This window comes from Carassius auratus, chromosome 32 (assembly GCF_003368295.1).
Source record: "Carassius auratus strain Wakin chromosome 32, ASM336829v1, whole genome shotgun sequence".
In the NCBI taxonomy this organism is placed as follows: Eukaryota; Metazoa; Chordata; class Actinopteri; order Cypriniformes; family Cyprinidae; genus Carassius; species Carassius auratus.
Genome location: NC_039274.1, coordinates 11601173 through 11625534, shown reverse-complemented (window position 1 = coordinate 11625534; position 24362 = coordinate 11601173).

Here is a 24362-nt window from a genome sequence, read left to right as displayed (position 1 = left end):
TTTTTAAATATATTTGTGCATATCACAGAAGAAGGAAAGTCATACAGGTTTGGGGTGATATGAGGGTAAGTGCATGATGACAGAATAGTCATTTTTGGGCTGATTATTGCTTTGAATGCATATTTCTGGGGACAATTTGTAATTTAAAATTATACCAGCAAATAGAATGTCGCAAAGTAGTAGTACAAGCCACAAAACAATTTCAGAAGTTGTCCTCAAACTATTAGAATTATTGGTCTACAGTTTACAGACAAAGCCACAAGGTAAAGTCCCAAACCCAATATTTCCTAACGTTCCTTGAGTGATTTGAGTTATATAACTAATGTGTTAAGGTGAGTTTTTTTAGCTCTAAATTTATCAATATTCTTTGTGCTGGCAGACTATTCTGTGCTGGCAGTTCGTGCTTTGAATGCAACGTCTTTCCTTTTGGCCTATCAAGCCGAACTTCTAGAGGAAATGGGTCATCAACTAGATTCTGGGTCTTTCCTCACAGCACTCTAGGAGGCGATATGTGTCTTTGCAGACTTAAACCTGTATACATCTCACAGAGCCAAAACAAAGTTGCAGAAACAGCATAGACTTGGCGGTTGTGCAACAGAGATTGTTGTGGCTGAGCTTGTCCAGACTCTCTGAGAAAGAGAAGGTGGAGTTTTTGGATGCCCCGATTGATCCAAAAGCTCTATTTGAAGCAATTGTTACAGCAATGCAGCAGCAGTTTGATCTATGGAAGAGAAAGGGAGAGGCATTTGAAGTTTGTTGGCCTTGCCATAAAAGACGCCCAAGATTCAGACCTTCAGGAAAAGGATTATCAGCCTTGCCCAAAGTTTGTGCAGTTCCTCAAAAATCATCAAGTACTGGTCAGAATAAACAATACAACAGTGATAACCTACATGAATCAGCAAGGAGTAGTACATGTGTTACTGTAAACATTCACCCCATTAAGTCTAATCGAGCCGACATCATGGAGGATATGAGAACGCGGACATATGATGATTGTAATGTTGCTTTTCCATTGCATGGTATGGCTCGGCTTGGCATGGTATGGCTCAGAACAGCTTGGCTCAGTTTGTGTTTCCACTGCTGTTTAGTACCGCTTTACAGAGGGCGGGATTATAGATAGGTCTTTAAACTTATGCCACCTCTAATGCTGCAACCTCCTGAAAAACTTTTTAGTTCTGCGTCTTCCTATCAACCTCTCGCTGGATCCACTCCTCAGTTATCAATGAGAAGAACATCTATACGTACAGAACAAGAAACAATCCATTATTTTGTGTAAAAAATGGTTCGCTCATTCAAAAAAGGTTTCAATAATGCAGGTAGTGGTAATTCTCTCCCCCAAATCAGTAATCAGCAGTGTTTACACTCTAAAAATGGCTGGGTTAAAAATAACCCAATTGGCAACCCAGCGCTGGGTAAATATTGGACAGAACAGGTGCTGGGTTAAAGTAACCCAGCACGTTGGTTTACACATTTTAACCCAGCGTGCTGGGTTATTGAGAAAACCCAAGTTAGAGTCATTTATACCATTTGTGGGTTTGCGTTTTTATGATTCTGGGTTATTGTTGCTGGGTTATTCTCATAATTTCACTTTTGCTTAAAAAAGCAATCATTGATTAATAAATAATGAAGAATACAGGTTATTTAGACTGTTAACAAATATTTTTAATGCCATCTGACATTCAGAAATTTGTACCAATGACAAACATGGAATTTTCCCTCTTTTTGTTTCCAGCAAATGCAAAATAAATAAATAAAATAAAAATCACAGAATTACAGTAGCAATAAATAAGAAAATGATTTCTGAATTAACCAAAACTCCATCGGTGACAAAATGGAGAAAAAAAAAAAAAACCTTGGGAGAAACCAGGCTCAGTTGGGGGGCCAGTTCTCCTCTGACCAGACGAAACCAGCAGTTCAATTCCAGTCTGCAGCAAGGTCAGATTGTGCAGAAGAATCTTTTCGTGTCGAAGAATCGTGTTTCTTGTTGTCTTGTCCTGGTGGTCGTCTGAGACAAGGTCTTTACAGGGGATCTGTATCTGGGGCTCTAGTTGTCCTGGTCTCCGCTGTCTTTCAGGGCTGTAGAGGTCCTTTCTAGGTGCTGATCCACCATCTGGTCTGGATACGTACTGGAACCGGGTGACTGCAGTGACCCTCTTATCTGGATATGTACTGGATATGGGTGGCTACGGTGACCTCGGAATAAGAGAGAAACAGACTAATGTTAGCATACAGTAGATGCAACATAAGAACAAGTACATGAGGTGTTATTAATTACCATGTCTGTTTTTTCACTGTGTCGCACATGTTACCTGCCAAAACTCAAATGGAATCGCAATTACTTCAGCATTTGAATTTCCAATGCCTCACATGGAAAACTGTCAATTTTTACCAGAGGTGGGACCATACTATGGAGAGTGTTTGTATTGGGAGGTGATGTCACTCAAAGACAATTGTGCCAAATGCTTTGAACAATGGAGGTTAAGGCACTACTAAAGGCAGCTGCCACTCCGAGAGATGCGTGTTAAAGAACAGACAGTGCAACCCGGATCTCCCTATATTCTTGGCACCTCACACAATAAACAATTCTGTCATTTTTACCCCAGATGCAGCTACTATCCCCTGCTAACAGTTAGAGCCACATGGTACTATTGGTCAATATTCACCATTAACCAAATTATTTTCACCGGAGGAATAAAATATAGGGTAAGATGCAAATAGTTAAATAAGAGTAGAACTGCAACGCTGTTTTGCTGACGTGCATCAGAGTGCAAACAGTGAGAGATCTGGGGTAAAAACTACAGAATATATCCCAATAAAAAACACACCCCATAGTATAGTCCCACACTTGAAACAAATTGACAGCTTTCTGTGTAAAGCATCTTAAATTCAAATGCATTTCAATTGCGTTTGGACTATGTCACAATGTCTGCGTCCATATGTGGAAAAATGCAATTAAATATACAATTTGCAATTCCTTTTGAAAATAGTCCAGAATATCCTTACCTGTGAGATCTACTGGCATTTTTAAATTGCCACGACAATTGGATGGGGTTTTGTGGACTCTGCTCGGTTAAGGAATTCCATGTTTGTTCCAATCTTTAAAATAAAGTAAAAAAAAAAAAAAAAATACAAATTTTAATAACAGTGATTCAGTTCAATTAACTGTGTGAAGTTAATCATGAAATTTACCCATCATGATAATTTGTTAAATTCACCTATGAGTTGGGCTACAGAAGCAGAATATGATATAGTGATTGGCTGAAAGGTGTGCTTTCAAACTGTCTAATCAATGGGATGTTCCAGTCATCATAAATCACAGTTTTATGCACAGATAAAGGAGATCACATTGCGTGCGCGCACACAGACATTTCTATGACAAGTCATGTAGGTACTGGGTTACTCCGCAGCTTTAAAACAGTCCATATATAAACACTTATAGATGTACCAAAGTTATAAGGACAAGTCAAAAACACGATCTGGAAAATTGGTATATGATGTTTAAGCTGCTAAATTAGGTACATTCTGAACACAATGTTACAAAGTGCAGCTTTAACTATAGCACAAAATAAAAATATATGTGCGTTTAAGTTACGTGAGGGTTAACGTTAGTTGATTATCACAGACAAACAATTATGTAAAATGTATAATAAACACGAACTTACCGTTAGATGCCTCAATAAGACTGCACTCGACGAGTTTTTCTCTCACAAATGTATCCATGTGCTTTTCTGACAGGAAAAAAAACACATTTTGAATTATAATTTGTATGTAAAAAGACTTTATAAACGACAAAAGCATCAAATCACCTCACTAACGCGGCCTGCATCACTCGCTGTGTGTGCGCGCACTTTGAAATGCCCTGAGACATTGATTCTTTTCCCTGAATCACTTTGTTTGAGAATTACTGAACCGGTTTATTTGAACTGGATCGTCGGTTCTTTTAGACCTGCGGTCCGACTATATTGTACAATTTGTATGATTTACATGTCGATATGGACAACTGCAGGCGTTCACATTAGAGCAGAAAGTCATATTCACTTTTTGAACTCATTTGACTCACTTAAATGTCAAATTTGCTTTTCAGTGTCAGAAACGACTTTTTCCTCTATTTTCACAGGTATTCACATATTTCAGCCATCCGTCACTGTCTGAAACTTAATAAAACTGTATTAGGGGCCGTTCACATATTGCGTCTTTTGCGCGCTCAAGTTCGTTATTTCCCATGTAAGCGTGGCATGCACGCTCATAATGGAAGCGACGCGGTCGCAACGTGCACGCGGTGCAACACGCCCTTTTTTTCCAGGCTCATCAGCACCGCATCAAGTTAAAAACATTTCAAATTTTCAGAATGTTGCAAGTGCACCGCGGGTCATGTGACAAGAACTAACCAATCAGCTTCATCCTTTCCCGTAACAAAGTTGAAAGAGCAGCCAAGATGAAGGAACAGCTGATGATAGTTGTATATGGATTGCCATTTTGAAATAAATTTAGTAGCAGAGCTACTGCAAGCGATTTTTACAGCTGCAAATCCATTTATCCTTTGCTGAAATTTCCGCGTCTTCATGGAGAGAGCAGGTCATGGTTGCTTAGCAAAGGCAGATGCCTCAGGGGCGCAACTGCCCGAGCGCTTTGGAAAGGAGGAGAAATGGCGCGCCTAGCATTTTCCACACGTTTTTAGGCACGATATGTGAACGGCCCCTTAATCTGTCGTCTCAGATACTTTAAAACGATTGTGAGTCACGTAACGTAGGTTGGCCGTTTGAGGTAAACTGTTCATCATTTAACATAAATAATGTTGACCTGTAGACGTTTAACAGTATTGTTGCCGCAAAAAAAGTTATAATTCTGCCAATTTAAAATAATTATTAATGAAAACATTAAATAAACTTACCTTAAAACAGTTTGGCGCCGTTGTTCTTCCAAAATTACAGTTGGGGAGCGATTTAAACATCTTCAAGGCTCGTTAAATAACCCAGCGCTGGCCTGAAACAACCCAGCGACGCAACCCAGCAGGTTTAGCCCAACTCCTGGTACACTGAAACTACCCAAAAGTGTTTAAAAATAAATAAAATAACCCAACAAAATGACCCAACAGACTCAACCCAGCATTTTGGTTTAAAAAATAACCCAGCCGTTTTTAGAGTGTACACATCACATTTGGGTAATGGTACTGTTACTAGTGGTAAACCCCCCCAAAAGCAAGCCATGCCATACCATGCAGTGGGAAAGTACCATAATAGCACCATGCTGGCCGGGAAGACTATGGGTAGCAGAGATTGCGCAGCTGTTCTATTACCAACCATGGCAATTGTCAGCATACATATCTCATAAGTAGGGTGTGGACATAGGACTCGACTCTACTATAGGCCAGCATCCTTTTGTCTACCGATGGGAAATTTAGCTTACTAACATAACACGATTCTCTCATAACATGGAGTGAGGTATCTCACAGTATTGTCCTTGATCTTGCCTGTTCAACAAGGAGAAAAGATATGTATAGAAGGATGAAATGGCAGGTAGCTAAATTTTTAATACTGGGAGGCTGTATTTTTTTTTCCTGCATAACAAACAATGACTACTTGTGAATTAATGTGAAATGGATGTGCTGTGAAAAGTGGTTAACATATTCTTTCATAACTAAAGAGATGTAAAAAAAACAAAAAACAGACAGGAATAGACAACACTGAGCAATACACTGAATACGGGGGATTTTCTGATTAGCTAAATCAGTATACTTGCAGCTAAGTGTTCCTTTTATGAAAGTGTGCAACAAAAACGGAGCAAATGTAAACAATGAAAGGAGTGAAATTATTTCCTTATGAAATTAATTATTTGTGAAGCCAAACACTCAGGAACTCTTTCAATGATTTGATCAGGAAGGAAGATCTGGAAGAAAGACCATTTGCTCTTCGGTACCTTCACCCATACTTCCCCCCGGACACATGGTTCAGGTCACTTCACGAGTTCACCCTTACATCTAATCTGAAGGCGAATAGTAGGCATATTTTGGCGTGCTGTCCTGGGGGAGGGGTCCGGGCCCGGAGCACAGCCCGAACCCAAATAACTCCCCCTATCCCCAATTTGGGATAAATAGATTAGAAGTGAGGAGTTGGGGTTGAGGAGGGATGCTGAAAAAACTGTCGTGGGACAGGAGGTAGGAAGACTGGATATATATATATATATATATATATATATATATATATATATATATATATATATATATATATATATACGCTTGTGTGATATTTAGGATGGTTAGCTAAACGAGATGCACCTGTGCCAAATTGAATGATTATCTGATCGTGCTTCTCCCGAACTTTGTTAATAAAACCACATTAAAAGTTGACAGAGAAATGCCAAGAACTCAAGTTGCTCTGCTCACATAAAATATTTACTATAGCTTCAGAATTCATGATCATAAACTTTTCATGTTTGGCATAATTTTAAAGGTATTTGTGGGATTGGTAAATTGGTCTCAATTTCACAGTCCAATTTATATTATGAGTTTTGTATAATGCTGAGGAGGGAGTGTGTCCACCTTTAGGGGTCTGTGGGAATGTTTATGTATTTCAAGCCAGATGTGACCCTTGATCATTGATCCTATCAACCAAAAGGTATTTTAGGTTTTGACAACAGATTTGAAGATTTCTTTCTTGTCTGAGTATATCAGGAGAGTGACAAAATACTACTTTTCAGGAACTGTTTATTATTATTTATTCAAAACTTTAATTGTGTTTGTAATTGTAATGTAATTGTACCCATAGAGTACACTGTATAGTTGTTTTCGCTACTACATGTGCACATTGGCTAGTTAAGTTTATTCTCTAAAACACTGGAGTACTTTGCAAAGCATTATAGACCATGTGTCTTAAATAAGGATAACTGTTACATGTGTGACTATGTTAAATTTGTTTGCCTCCTGCGTGGATCACTTAGCCGTTCCCCATGTGGCTACACTGTCTGTGTTCAGGAGCTGGGTTGCCATGAGCTTACAATATGATTCAGAATTGCACTATACTTTCTAAATTTGCTTCTAATTGTTTCATTATGTAATTTGCATTATACAGTTTTACCTGATTAATAATAAAATGTTATATTTGATTTATTCTGAACTTTACTAAAATCATTGACTAGTAAACTGTAAGGAGGCTTTTGTTACCTCAAAATCTACAGCCAGGATATGTCAAACTGAATACTCTGAATGATAGGAGCAGTAGGCACATGAACTGAGACCTTTTGATTCTGTCTATCACTGATGTTAGCAAGTTGTATGGTAAAAAGACTAAGTCAATTACACTTTTGTCATAAACAAGCAGTAGGCAGCAGGCAAAACGGGTATTAGTCTACACACACCCTCTGACTAACAACGGACTGGCGAGTTTGTGATCGTGAGACTGGTGCCCCATAGGCTCAAAAGAGACATCAGGTCCCCAGTGAACGGATAATTGAAAGTATAGCGTGTCCAGAGTAATCAAATATCTAAATTAATAATCAATATTTGTGATCAGTTTTTAATTAGAAACATTGCCTGGCCAAATGTAATGATCACGTGAAATTGGAATCAGATTGAACATGGAGCTAGACTACAATTTAAACTAAATCCTGATAAATTCGCAAGCACAAGTAAAAGACTGAATATGCATTAAACCTTCGACCAGTCTGCTGGATTCCGCTTTTAGGGCTGGCGGGTGAATTCTTACAACAAAAAGACATAAAACTTGCAATGGGAAAAGATGACAATTGTAAAATGGAAGAGAGAACAATGATAGAGAGGGAGAGTGGAGGTAACTAAGGGCCAGAGACTGCCAGAACAAAAATCGTGGCAGACAACATTTCCATGATAAATATTGTGTGTGAAGGATTTTCTGAAACCGCTTCTGAAAATATTTCACATGCTCATTATTGTGTTTCCATGCTATCTATTAACTGGCATGGAAAAAAAATGAAAAAGACTATGAGAAGGTTAGCGTGAAGAACAAACTTGCATACCTACTCATGAGGAGCTGAGTGAATGCTGAAAGCATGTCAAAATGTGACCAATAAGACACATCAGCGCAAATACTGGAGACATTACCAAGTGGTCCCCATAAAGTGGAAATTATTGCTAAAAAAACATTTTAAATGAAGTGCATCGCTGTATTGAAATTTTAAGACAACCTGTCTGAATATGCACACCATCAGTAATCAAATCTATAGAGCTGTTTTGTGTGAAAGATTGTCTCTTACAGTTGCATGTGTGAAGAAATTAAAGGGGAATAATCAGAGCATATTACAACATTCACACAAATAGGCTGAGGACCATAACACCCGGTAAAGAGCCAATGATTTATTTGCATTCACAGCTTCAGAGGAATTTGAATTTGAGAGGGTTTTCGACTGTGGAGAGGTCCAAATTAAATAAAAGAGAAGGACCATTATAGGTTTACTTCAATCTAGCCAATTTCTCCAGATACATTAATCTCTGTTTCAATCATAACAAACAGCAAGAGTTCTAAATAAATATTTTCCAAAAATGTGTTACGCCATCAAATGATGCTTGTGAACAAACAAGCTCAATTTGAAAGAGCTGGCAGAATATTTAGCTAATGCATTATCCTCAACATCTGTCAGGGAGGTCTGGAATATGAGATCAAACATTACTCCGACAAACTGCTCTCAGCTTTCAGCCCTGAACACTGCGATTTATATAGTGCTGCTCGGTCACACCATATGTAGTTTGCAGTTTAATGATAATGTGATGAGGTACATATTTGTTTGCCTTTAAAGTATAACTAAAAAACAAATTAATTTCTACTGTATACCACCAACACCAGGTAATATTATTATAATAATTGATGATATATTATGATATATATAAACAAATAGACATATGCAAGATTCATTAACTGACAATTTAATGAGTTCAGCAGGTCATCCAAATATTTTCTATCTGGACATGCAGTGATAGCAATTATGAGGATATTGCCAGTGAATCAGATCGTGAGGCATATCTGCCCTAAGGTGAACTGTCCAACAGGCTGAAAAGCAGGAAGCCAACAATTAAGAGCTATTTACAGTGGAAACACATCTCTCTTCCTCTCCCTATCTCCCCATGCTGCTTTCTGCTCTTGCAATTGTCTTAATTAGAAAATGTAACATAAGATGACTAAAATGCGTGTGGAATCAGAGTTTCCTAGGTGGTCTATTTAAAATATCTCTTCAATTATTATATTTGTTTATTTACATAAAAATAAATGCAAATGAAACACCCTCCATAATTATGTGAACCATTAATAATAATATTATCATAATAATAATAAATCTTAGAGTGTAGTACATGTAGGCCTAGTTTAAAAATGCAGCTAATAGCATATTGTTTACAATAAGTGTGAATAGTGAAAGGTAAATAATAAAACTAACGTTATATGTAAAAAACTTCCAGCTCTATCACCCTCTAAAAAGACATTTACTGTAGGCTAAAGAAAATGCTGATAACAATGATAACGAATTTAGGTTTTTTTTTTTTTTTTTTTTTTTTTTGGGGGGGGGTCTCAATTTATCATACTTATACATATTCAGTTCTCTGTTGCTTCACTTTAATAATCTAAATGTGTAATATTGTTCATCAATTTCCATTAAAAACTATGGATCAAGAGTTATGCAACAGTTACTTAGCATTTTGAGCAGTTGTGTATCAATTGATCATTTGATCATTTTAATGAAATGAATAGTCACTCAACACAGATGTAATGTGTGAGTTGCATTTTGAAATAGTGATACTTTGATTTTAAGTTGTGTCATTTTGAACTGGTGATTTCAGTGTAATGAACAAATGGTCTGAATTGTATTTTTATTGTATCCAAGCCATTTAAAAAGTGTTAACTATCTTGAACAATTTGTATTTTGATCATTGGTTGTTGTGAATAATTACATGAAGTTTCCAACAGTAATGCACAAACGATTGAAAAACAAAAAAAAAGGCCATACAGTATACACACACACACACACACACACACACATATATATATATATATATATTCATCTGATTCATCTGTTTACATATATATATATATATATATATATATATATATATATATATATATATATATATATATATATATATATATATATATATATATATATATATATATATATATATGTATGAACATAACATACTTTTATGTCTTTACTGTCATACATTAAATCAGAGTAAACTTTATTCTGTTTTAGGTGAATAAATATTAACTTTTTTTTATTATTGTCAAATGTAAGAATCGAGCAAGGGAGAATTTTTATCATTTTTTTTTAATCACATTCATCAAAGTCAGAAGTATACATACACTTCCTTAGTATTTGGTAGAATTCCCCTACCAAATTGTTTCACTTGGGCCAAATGTTTTGGCTATCCTTCCACAAGCTTTCTACTATAGTTTGCTGGAATTTTGGCCCTCTCCTCTTGACAGAACTAGTATAACTGGGTCAGGTTTGTAGGCCTTCTTGCTTGCACTCGCCTTTTCAGTGCCACCCACAAATTTTCTATTGGGTTGATATCAGGGCTTTGTGATGGCCAATCCAATACCTTGACTTTGTTGTCCTTAAAGGGTTAGTTCACCTAAAAATTACAGTTATGTCATTAATGACTCACCCTCATGTCATTCCAAACCCGTAAGATCTATGTTCATCTTCAGAACAAATTTAAACATATTTTATATTTAGTCCAAGATCTTTCTGTCCAAAAATAACAAAAATTACAACTATATTCAGCATTGTCTTCTCTTCCGGGTCTGTTGTGAGCGGGTTCACAACACTGCAGTGACGCAGCTGACCTACGACGCTGCTGACGTGTTATCTTTGTTATTGGGTTAATCAGAAAACACGTCAGCAGCATTGCAAAATCAAAAGCAGCCCCACAACATTATACTACCACCCCCATAGTTCACAGCAGATGCTAGCAGTAGCCTACCTGAGAAAAAGTTTTGGAAAATATGGGCTATGGACCCAACCAACTTTATGGGAGGGGAGGGGAGAACTCCCTCACATGGTACATATATATTATATAGTATATACATTTATTAAAAAAAAAAAAAAAAAAAACAATATGTAAACTTAAGAACTCACAGCATACTTATTATACACTGACACCTGACATGTCATAGGTTATCAACAACAAGAACATTAAGAAATATAATTTCAGCACCAATTCAGAATATTAATGTCATTTATGAACTGTTATGTGAAACTGAAAACTGGAGTAATGGCTATTGAAAAGTTTTCTATTTTGAAAGCAAATTAATACATTACATTTTCAAATATTTTAAAACAGAAAACAGTTGTTTTAAAATATTAAAACAAGAAGAAGAAGAAGAAGAAGAAGAAGAAGAAGAACTGAAATACAGCTATGTAAATACAGCTGTACTCTACCATTTTTAAGAAATTTGTTAGGTTTGATGCATGCACAGTGGCAGTACTTTCTATTCAGCAAATCTGACCAGATCCAGCTTATTCAAGCAATTTATGGCTGTAGTTTGAGGTTTTATGTTGTTCCATGCAGATTCATTAAAATCTGGATGTAAATGTGATCCCACTCATTGGCCAACGATTGCAATTTTATAATTTGCAACCATTATTAAAGGAAATATGTGACAGAAATAATTATATTAAATGAAATAGGCCAGAAATTATTGCATTTTCTGTGGAGTTTTATATACAGCAGAAACGCTATGTGAAAGCACAGTATAAGGCTGCTGCTGAATGAGTGTGCAGTTTGTAAGCACCCTAAGGGTCAGACAGAGTGTGGAAAATGATCTTGAAAACTAAATTACATCTAATTCATTCAATGATTCATCTGTTTACTTATGCACCCCTTCACTCACTCACTCACTCACTCATACAGCCCTCCCTGTGAAATGTGTGTATGATTTTATCATATCTTCTGTGATATAGTGTGGATGTGTGTGGCTCATTGACATCCCTGGCTGTGCTGTGTGTGCATGTGTGTGTGTGTGTGTGTGTGTGTGTGTGTGTAGGTCCTAAGGGTTCTGTAGCTGCTGCTAGTGAAGCGGTTAAGGGGTATTAGACACTGGGCCCCACGGGCTCTCTGCCCTCCACTACTCCACAGCGCCTTGATGTTGAACATTAGACATCTCCTCTGAGACCACAGCATGCTCTCTAATCCCAAGGATATGCTCATCCTCTCCCAGTTTATTTTCTACTCACCTCAAAAATTACCTGCAAACCTATGTGTACATTTCAACTTCAGCCATAGAATGATGTGTGTATGTGTTGCCTTTTAATGTGTGGTTACATTTACCGTTGTTCAGCTAATTTTTCTGCACTGTAAAAAAAAAAAAAAATGCTGCGAAAACGTAAAAAAGTGAGTCAACCTGATGCAATAAGACTTTTGCGTTGTCTCAATGTATTTTAAATAATTAAACATAGTAATGATACAATGTTCAGCCAACTAACACTTGCTTGTTTTTGCAATTCTGATTTACATATTTTCCCAATTGAGATTTTTGTTTTACACCAACTACTGTAGTTCAGTTAATTTGCTTTTTTATGTTCTGTGGATGAAGAATTTTCAATTGGCAAAATTATTATTCATGTTAGCCAACTAACACTTGCTTGTTTACGCAATTCTGATTTTTTTAATTTTCCTAATAATGATATTTATGTCACCGCAATTGCTGTTGTTCAGTTAATTAGCTTTTTTATGTTTTGTGGATGAGAAAGGTTCAATTGGCAAAATAAAGACAGGTCATAAAACATTTCCTTTATCATTTATTTCTATTAGAAATAAGATGCTACACAAGCACAAACTCTGTTCACAATATTTAACTTTTTCTTTTTTTTTTTTAGTTGTGACACAACAGCTGCACTTTAAAGAAAAAGTCCAGATTCCATCTTCAGTAGGAACTTAAATTTTGCCTACACTAAGCATACAGACAATTTTTAACACCAACAAAAATCAGTGCAATACAATTTCTCATTAAATCACTTAACTGTACACAAAAACAGCATAATACTTGTTGGTATCAATTTAGGATTTTTCTTGTATCCAACAATAAAATGTTTTTAATGTCTTGACATGTTCCGTCATCTAAACCTTTTCAAATTATCACATTTAAAAAACTTTTTTACAGTTTTATTTAAAAGGATAGTTCACCCAAAAATGAAAATCATGTCATTTTCTTACTCCCATGTTGTTACAAACCTGTATAGATGTATTTGTTCTGATGAACATAAGATATTTTGAGTAATGTTTGTAACCAGACAGATCATGAGCCCCATTCGTTTCTATAGTATTCTTTTTTCCTACTATAAAAGTGAATGGGGCTCATGAACAGTTTGGTTACAAACATTCCTCAAAGCATCTTTCTTCATGTTCCTCGGAACGAAGACATTTATACAGGTTTGTAACAAAATAAGAGTGACAAATTGTGACAATTCTCATTTTTGGATGAACTATCCCTCAATTTCAAACAACCATTTATAAGAACAGACACGCTTACTGCAAGATACTTTGTTCTTCAGAGAAAGTACACGTTTGGTGCATCCAGATCCCAGCTCCATGAAAACATTCTGAATGGTGTCAAAAGTGTACTTAAGAGCTTGAGGATAGGACATGTTTAATGCATACAGAAGGCCAAAAAGGTATGCAAGAGCAGTAGAAATATCTGGGAGATCTTTCAAAACGACGACCTGCTCCAACACAACAGCAATGTTTACAACCTTGGGTGATGTCGCCTGGGTGTCATCTTCCAAAACACACAGAATGGCAATAGACACTCCTTTTGCCCCATCTTCGGTGTCCTGTTACACAAACAATAATCTACTACAACAGATATTTTGTAGTTGCATTCTATCCATAATAGACTGTAAAAGTCAATAGTCATTAAACAGTCAACACTTGCAGACTGACAAACATAAGACTAGAACAAGTAAATATTAACTTTTTTTAAACAAACCTAATGAACAAAAAATCATCAAATCTCAAAACTGTAAGCCTTTTGAAGTATTTACTACTTACTTTGCATGTCTTGAACAGCTTATTTGGGTCCTCTCGAAGAAACAAAGGCAGGCCTTTCAAAGCAGTAGTCCTTCTGTGATTAACAACATCGGTCACCTTCAAAACATACAGAGGTAACTAACAATTCAAAAGTAAGAAAACTGTTCATATCAGCCAACCTAATGTGAAAAAACCTCCACAACATTTAAGTTATGAAACTAAACTTGCCCTTTCATCAAGTCTTTCTAGGAGCTGTTCCATGTCCTCTCCAAATGCAGCTTTTCTAGCTCTGTATAATTTCAAGAGCTTAGGTGTAAATCTGTCCATAGCTGCCCTGAAGACATCAAGAAGGTCTTTATTTGTGATTCTGAAGAATTCCTCAGCAATCTGTTTATTACAAAAACATATTGTAGTAACAGTAACAAAACTTAAAGCATAAACCGGATAAAAAAAAAAAAAAACATTCATCTAAACTTGAAATACTATTCATGCAGAAACACTACTTCTTGTAGCAATATCAGCATGAATCTAATGTCAAGTTTTCACAAGTCAGTCAGGATGTCCTTTAATACAGTCAGTCCTCATGACCCCCTCCTGGAACATTTTTGTTTTCTTTCTATGTAAGAGATGGACAATTCTGTTTCCATAATTAACACACTAACAGAGTGATAAGTTGAATCCTGCATTTTATATTTTATATTTACAGGTAGGCCTGTAAAAAATATTGTGGTAGGTGGGTCACGAGGACTGGAGTTGAGAAACACTGTCTTAGTAGGTGTTTTGGTGTGATTTAGATAGGTGGGATTTTAAAGCACCTGCTGTCCTGAAGACTCAAACACACCCCGTGTGAATACAAGGCCAGCTGGAAATGCTTGGGTGATGCAGCCGATAGTGCTTTAGAAGGATGTCTTCACTTGAACTGCTGAATTTGCAGTTTTTACACTGCATTAAGTATTTTTATAATCCTGGAAAATAGAAAAATGAATGAGTTACAACCTCTTTTCAAAACATATTTGAAAATCAATTTGAAAATGTATTGCACTTAAAATAGTAATATTCTTCAGCATTTTTAACTAATGTTAAACATGATAATGATCTTGTTCCAATTTATATATTTATTTTATACATTTTATTATTTCGATTTCATTATACCTTTTATTTGATGCAGAAAATAATTTGCGCTAATTCATGCTTGACCAGCTTTGCATGAGGAATAATAATGTATTATGCCACTTTTAATAAATGTGATGCTTTTTATTGTCTTACATTCACTATGGAAACCAAAATGGGTTAAGGTTTAATGCTTAAGACATAGTAGTCATTTGGTGACAACTAATTACAAAAGTGATAACTAAAATAGTGTGCATTGATACACACAGTCAAAATATATTATCAAATGACTACTTTAAGTCAATGTCAGTAAATTTTATAAACTGATATTTAAGCAAGTACAGCAAATAACACTGTAGTCTGTTCACCTTGGAAAATGGCATGCTTCAGAGAAAAACATGTACAGAAAATTACAGTTTGGTAAAAATGTAAATAAATCCTGTACCCAGTCATTGGTGAAATATTTATTGGTTTCAGCAGATTTATAGTTTTGTTAATTGTTCACATGTACATACCATAAAAAAATAAAATAATAAAAAAATCTCATCTATTGCGTAACTTAGTCAGTGAACTTACGATGCCTTCCAAATGGCAATACGGTCACAAACAACAAACCCACGTGATAGTCGGATAGTCAAATTTTATCTCAAAGTTGTTAATGTAAACTGCTTTTCCAGACTTTGGAAAGAGGTCGATTATGACGTGGGTTTCGTGTGACGTCGACAAGGACACAGATACGACGGATAGATTGAATATACATAATTTGCATACAGCGCTGCGCACTGCGCAGACTAAACGGCGTGTGACGTCAAAGTACAGCGAGGGCACAAAGCAGACTGTTCTAGAATCAGTATTGATGTACAGCGTACATCTGTGTCTCGACTACCACTAACGGTAACTGGCCACAGACTGGATAACATTATTATAAAAATCCGGTTTAACATTATGAAAAATATCTTTACATTTGTTAATACTGAGTGCAACCACCTTAAACATCACAATAGCGCCACATTGAGACTTAACCTGGGCTAGCCTAACAAAAAGCCTTCAATATTAACTTTGGACATTTTTTGCTGAAACCATATTTTAATTAAGTACGCTAATATAACAGTGTAAGTTAACCTTAATATATAATTTGCTTCGAGATCCTGATTGGATTGCTTTATTGATTCCGAATCACTGGTTCATATTCAATTGCAACATATTTAATGTTACATCTCTTTTTTAATTTCAAAGATAAATAATAGTATAAATATTAGTGTATGCCAACATTATAACTTAGCCTATCATTTTAAGATGAAAATGATGAATACCTGCCACAATAAGTCTTTATTAAAACTATGCACCCACTGCGCAAACATATTTGCATCACTGACAGACATTATTTGTAAAAAAAAAAAAAACTTTTCATTTCAAGTGCCTAAAATTAATTAACGTTAATTACTCACCTGAAACCTGTTTCTCCCAGCTCCAAAACGTGGCGATGCTGATAATGAGTAGGGAAACCCGAAACCCCGTAGATGCATGCGCGCGCAATTCAATTAAAAAAAATGTTTGTTCATTCAACTTGGTTAATGATGTTGCTATAACATTTTGCAAAATATTGTTGGACTAACATGCGTTTTTACATAGACTCACAATATTCACAATTCATATTATCTGTAACAAAAAATAAATAACTAAATAAAAAAAATAAAATAAAAAAATGTTGTTTTGTGTGAACAAAGGGTCTTTAAATTTTTTACAGTGTGGGCAAAATCTAGTAATTTTCCATAGTATTCCTAGCGCTAGAGAATTTAATGTGAGGGCAAAAGATTTCTCTGTACAGATTTCACAATGGGTACAAGTTGGACAGTGTTGACCGACATAATGTTTTTGTTTTGAAAATGATATCTGCAGGAGCTTTTATTATTATTATTATTATTATTATTATTATTATTATTATTATTATTGTTGTTGTTGTTGTTGTTGTTGTTGTTGTTATTATTATTATTATTATTATTTTACATTCTTTCAAACTGTGCTGGATGATTTGTTTTGAGAAGGAAGTGTACTAATAGGGGGCATTTGAACTTGTTTGAATGATATAACAATGACTAGACTATGCATTTATGCATGGCAGTGCATGGCATGCTTTTTGAAATTTGAGATGGGGGTTATTGGGCTTGTTTTGTAATGTCTTGTAATGTCAAGATGAGTTTGTTCCTCTATTAAAATGAGCCGCAAATTCATTACCCTTGTCATTTTTCACGCTCTCTATACCAAGCTTTTGAATCTGTAATTATTTCCCGCTATATTTTGAACTTATCACATGGCCCCCATCTGTCCCTTTGAATCTCATTGCTGCAGAAGGTTTTTTTTTTTTTTTTTTTTTTTATTAATATTTGTTTTATTTATTTTTTTAAGGGGATATCATTTTGCATTAGTGGAGTTAATACAGGCATATAGTGTTTGTATTTTATTAATTTGTTCCCTGTCACCGATATACTTTCCGATATTTGATATTTGTGTTTTCATTTGGCAGTCTTCTCAGATGCCTTTTAACTACCAGTTTATTGCTTTTTGATTAAGTTTATTTGTCCTTCTTTTTCATTTTCACTATCTTACCATAACATTATTACCTACCAAAATATGTTTCCATTCACACCGCATACTGAGGTTCAGTGGGAGCGAGAGGGAGACAAGATTGATTGATCCTGAATGAGCATATGGTGAGTTTGTAGCGCTTATTTATTCTTGTTTATTCTCTGTGTTCCATCTTCCACTTTGTTTTTTAATGTGTTCAGTTAGAATCTCCATGGGAACAGAATGCCTTTTTCCCTCTCACAGATGATGCATTATACACTTCCATCAAGAAGCAAAGAACTCTGATGTGTGCCAGCTCAATTATTAATGGGCAGTTATGATCACAGATTAATAATTTGGTAGATAAAAAGGGCTCTCTCTCCCTTCTAAAGCTATGACAAAAAGTTAGAATAAAAATGCCTTTAGCTTAGTAGTATGAACATCTGATATGATTAAACAGCTTTTCAGAGTCTTGTCTATTTTGCATATGCTTCCAGCTAACCTTTTTGGCTAGCATAATGTTTCCTAACATGCATTCGCATGGCAGGAGAAGGCCATTAGAATTAATGCTAGCTCCATTGGCTGTCATACACAGAGCTATGGAAATCAGTATACATTTGTAATTGTGTTTCCAGGGTCACGGATAATCCATTAAGTATACTCTAAGTGCTCCCTGTGATGTCAATTTGCCAAAGACAATAGAGAGCCACTTATTATGTAGCCGTGTCAACAGGTGGCATTACCGCAAGGCTGGTAATTGCAAGACATTATTATTTATTAGAAATGTACACACACTCTCTATAGCACCCTTTGTTCCCAACACGATATATATCTCTGGTCTCCGAACAACCATGATCAAATCAATGTGGTAATTACAGTACTCAGATACAGCAGAGAAGTTGTCATTGGGGAGTTTAAGAACAGTACGATTGAGAACTAAACTGACAGGGAGGTTTGCCTGGGAGATTTGAGCAGCATTATGAATTAACATGAGTGAGAGATTGGCCTCTAAGTAAGCTGCTGAATAATCCTTCTCTGAAGCTGTTGCTTTCGGAGCAGCAAGATATGGGTGACAGTAAAATCCACAGGGACAAGAAAAATGTGTTGGTTACAAAAATTTAGACCAGGGTAAATAAATAGTGGGAAAGAACAGAATTGAGTACAATTAATGTGACGAGACTTACAGATGATGCCCGGATAAGTCAGTCTGTCCCTCTCCCATGTGAATGGCAAACAAGTATGACATGACATTATGTTGTTATTTGGACTGAAAGGGAATGTGTGAGTGTGTGTGTGTGTGTGTGTATGTGTTCTTGTTTTTGTGACATATCAGGACACAACTCTGTATAATGACATGTGTATGACACAGGTATTAAAAGGAGAGGGTGGCTTATGAGGACATAAGCACAGCCATGTCCCCATTTTTCAAAACGCTTATAAATCATACAGAATTAGTTTTTTTTTTTTTTTTTTTGAGAAAGTAAAAATGCACAAAGTCTCCTGTGAGGGTTAGGGTTAGGTGTAGGGCTGGTGTAGGGCCATAGAATATACATTTTGTACAGTATAAAATCCATTACGCCAATGGGATGTCCCCACTTTGCACAAAAAAGAAAAAAAAAAAAAACGTGTGTGTGTGTGTGTGGGGGTGTGTGTGTGTGTGTGTGTGTGTGTGCGTGTGTGTGTGTGTGCGTGTGTGTGTGTGTGTGTGTGTTTACTCAGGGTGCAACTGCACAATTGCTGAGCAAGATCGATGTTGGTGCCCCTTTGTATATTCTATACTTATAAAAACTAAAATGACATGATATTAACACTATAACTAGTAGATGGCTATAGAGGATCACCCATTGGTTAATTTGCCATTTTTCACACTATGGACTTTTGTGTTTGTTTTCATTGCCATCCCTCATATCCTTTGACCTAGTTTCTGTCTCACCTCGATTGTGTCGTCATGTTCAGGTGTTTTGCGTCAGTTACCCTCATTAACGTTCCCCTTATAAGTTGCATTCTGTTCAGCGTTTGCTTGTCTGGTCTCATCGATGTGTACTTGTGTTTCTGCCTTCTACCCTTGGATTACAACCTATATGGATTGTTAAAGACTTTGTATCATCATCTTTCTCGTTTGCGTGCGTCTCTCCTGCACCACACCGTGACACCATGTCCACTTCCTAATATAGTTTTCTACATTGTGAAATCTTATAAAAATAAAACTGGAAGTGTAATTTAAGTTATTTTCAGGGTTATCAGGAGAAGGTCCTTGTTGGTCGACTCCAGAGGGTTAACTACCCGATTGGTACAGTTCTGGAGTTCCTGCAGGCCCTATTCTTCGCAGGGTTGACCCAATCCATCTTAAAAGTTTACACGGTGGCCATTGCGCCTTACCATGCCCTTGTTGATGGCCAGTCAGTTGGTAGACACCCCCAAGTTACATGTTTCCTCTGCAGTGCACAAGCGCTCCAGTATGGATATTCCCCTGTTGGATTTGGCAGTTGTGTTAGAGGCTCTCTGTAAAGCTCCTTTCAAGCCCTTTGAAAATATATCTGATTGACATCTCACAATTAAGACTGCCGTTCTTCTGGCTATTTCCTCTCTGAAGAGAGTTGGGGATCTCCAGGCCCTCTCAGTGGCCACTTCTAATCTCGACTTTGAATGGGGGGCATGGTATGTCCCCAAAGTTCCCTCTGTCATGCCACAGCCCATCATACTGCAGGCTTTCTGTCCTCCTCCCTTCAGGGAGTCTGGCCAGAAGAAACGTAACTGTATGTGTCCAGTTCGAGCACTGGACATGTACTTCCACGGAACTGCCATGTGGAGAAGGGTGGACCAACTGCTTGTGTGCTATGGTCCCCTCAAGAGGGGTCTTCCTGCTATAAAGCAGACCCTCAGTTGGTGAATAGTTAATGCCATTACCATTGTCTACAAGTTGCAGATGGGAGTCAAAGCACATTCTACGAGAAGTATGAAGGCCTCAAAGGCCTTTTTGACAGGTGTGTCTATGCTGGACATCTGCAATGGGGATGGTCCACGCCACTTATATTGTGAGGTTCTACGGCCTTGATATGTGAGTAGGAATCTTAAAAGCACATGCTTTTAAGCTTCCTGGTCAATGATGTGACCTGCCCATCACGTCTCGCCCATCCACTGCACAGATTACACATGTGATTTAGAGTGTGGTCATGCTGGGGGCATTCCCATAGCTTTTTCAGTTGCAGCATTTTGTTCCCTTCAGGGAATCATGGTTACTTGCATAACGAGTCAAAATAATGACTTAATACCTCAAAATTGTGTTTTATGTTGATATAACAAGATAAGTTTTCTTCCTTTTTTTCTCCATATGTGGTTCAGGACTTCGTAGCTACGAGCGTCATTCAAAATACATAAAAAAAAAAAAATGTCATGCCAGTCTTATTTTTCACTGTATATTTATTAAATGACCAACTTTTTTAAAAGGCTGATCATTTTATTTATTTATTTATTTATTTTTTATTTTTTTTTTATTTTTTTGTCACAGCAACAATAATGCATGAAGAGAGAGATAGAAAGGGATTTTATGCTGCTACTAATAGCTTTCTTTGTGCATGAATTTAGAAGTTCCTGATTTTCCCATTTTGTTTCCTGGTAAACACTCTGGATGACGCATATAACCCCTTGAGAACTTGAAAGCCCCATTTCCAAATGTTCATTAAGATTTTAGCTCTTATTTACCTGAAGAGCAGGATCTGTGCTTAGGTTACATGGATGAGAAAATGTGTAATCACAGAATGTGTAATCATAATGTGTATCCGGCTTAAACTCTAGAGCATAAGTGCCATGTGTGTGCGTGGGTGTGTTTTTGGAGCCCGGCTCGTCTACCAAACCATATCCACGTTAGTGGTCATACTGTTTCAGTCCTATTAATAGCCTGCACTGCGGAGAAACTTGTTGCAATCATTAAACACATGAAGCTATTTATATAAAGAAGCCTTATTATCAGGGAAGAAAGATTTCCATTTAATGTTTGACTCATCTGGAATCATTGAGTTTTTATTTATTTTTATTTTTTTGCTTCCTATTTCTGTGGAAATTTCGAGTGGAAATGACCCGATTAATTGCCTTTTTGTGCATGGCTATCATTGTATGGCTTATTGTAATGAGGTTACACAGCTGTTCTTTGTTATTAATATATGTTTTATATGTTATATATATATATATATATATATATATATATATATATATATATATATATATATATATATATATATATATATATATATATATTATTATTATTATTATTATTATTATTATTTTTTTTTTTTTTTTTTTTCTGAAGTAATGTAAGTAAGGGGGTGGGGGAGTATTTAACAGACCATCCAGGTGGTTACAGTGGTTTTACTGGATCCTCTCTCCACTCAATAAATTTGTGTGAAGTTAAAATGAATACTGTAAAACAGTGTGCAATATGATATAAATTAGATAATAATAATAATAATAATATTAATAATAATAATAATAATAATAATAATAATAATAATAATAATAATAATAATAATAATAATTACTCTGAGCTTATGTAACTTTCTGAAAGTAAGCTGCAATTGTTTGGGTGTTAACCACAAAAGCTCAGAATTCCACAGTGCACCTTTAAATTATTTAACTAAAAAAGTGTTATGTCTTGTCAGCTTTAGTTCAAGTATTTTTTTTTTTCTTCTTCTTCTTCTTTCTCCCAATCAGTATAAGGTTGTGGGGATGATGAGGGGTGTTATACTACGGGGCTACTGAATGGTTTATTCTGGCTGATTAATGTTCTAAAGGTGTGAATAGAAATGTGTTGTTAGTGCTGCTTTGAAAATTGTATCATTAAAATAGTGTAGCAACTTAAAATACATAACATTTGTCACTAGACATGTTATAACGGCGCTACTGTTGGAGCAGATGAACTTATAGTTTTGCTGTTAGTGAGATGCTGCTAACACAGATGCACAGACTCACACGTTTAATCTCTCTCTCTCTCTCTCTCTCTCTCTCTCTTTCTCATAACTGCACTGCATTATTATCAATGATTTAAAGGGGTCATATGATAAAATTTTCCTTTCTCTTTGGAGTGTTACAATCTTTTGGTGCATAAAGAACGTCTATAAAGTTGCAAAGACTAAAGTCTCAAACCCAAAGAGTTTTCTTTATAAAGATAAGAAAATGGTTCATTGTAACATGCCTCCACGTCTATGCCACGATTTGAGAAGATTTGCATAACGCCGCCCAAATGTTTATGCAGAGAAAGGAGTAACTTTTATTCATGCTGTTGCCGCCGGCGCCATATTGTGGAAACACTGTTTCATTGTGAAAGCGAAGCTACTTTATCTGTCCTTCCAAAAGAGGACACAACTAGAAATCAGTGGCCAAGTTGTATTTACAACACTTGTCCAGAACAGTCCAGAATATGTGCAGCACATTTTATGGAGGACTGTTTCCTGATCCTGGGAGAGAAGACTACAATGTCGGCTGTTCTGAGTAAGTCTGTAAGTACACCTACATATTTAAAGGATTTGCCACTGGTGATTCTAATTTGTAATGGGTTTTATTGTTTTTGTCTTGTCGCGCCGGCGTTCTGACTGGGACATGCATCACAGTATGGTAAAGGGTGTAACATTTCCATCACACGCTGGAGGCATTCGGCCAATCACAATGCACCAGATAGCTGGCCAATCAGAGCACACCTGGATTTTCAGAATGATGATCTTTGTAAAAAACAGAAGCGTTTCAGAAAGGCGGGGCATAGAGGAGAAACGATAATGCACAGTTTGTGGAAAATAATGTGTTTTTTATACCTTAATCCACATAAACACATTTCATTACACCAAATATGCAAAATAATGTTACTTTTAGCAACTGCATATAACCCCTTTAAGCCCTCAGGTCTAAAATTCTGTATTGGAGAAATAAATGCTAAATGAATCCTACTCACAAGAGCATTTTAAAGACAGAAAGCACACAAGTGTCTTGAAATAAATCATCGAACAATGTATTGAGTTGGGGTAACCATAGTATAAGCTGAACCACACCCAGTGTGCATTAACTTCTAATAATTAAATGGCCCGTCATCAATTATTCCATAAATCTATTTCTGCAATTATCAATATATATAAATATATATATATATATATATATATATATATATATATATATATATATATATATATATATATATATATATATATATATATAATATAATATGTATCTATCTGTAATTTTGTGCTCTACTGATTTTTTTTTTTTTTTTTTTTTTATCTGTATGCACCAAAGTTCTAAGAGTAACGCAATTTAAATTATCTGAATATAATTTAATCCATGTGCTTTCAGATGGAAATTATAGAGATGCATTTAATACACAGAGCCGTAGATCACTGACAAGAGCTTGTCAGTGTCAGTGTTTTTATTAATGCCATTTATGTTTTGTTAATACAGAACATAGCACTAGTCAACTAAAGGTAAATCTAATTTTTTATGTTCTAATGTAAATCTCATTTTCTGTGGTCTAATGTGATGTTGTTCTTTTTCTTGTTCAAAATGACATTTTGTTTTATTGCTGTAATTAATTTATAGCATTAACAAGATGATCCGTTGAATTAATTTTGGACGTGATAACTAATGAATGTATTTCAAGATTAGTATCGACCAAGTTTAGAGGCTGTCATATGGTTATTATAAAAGGGGGAATTATATCAGG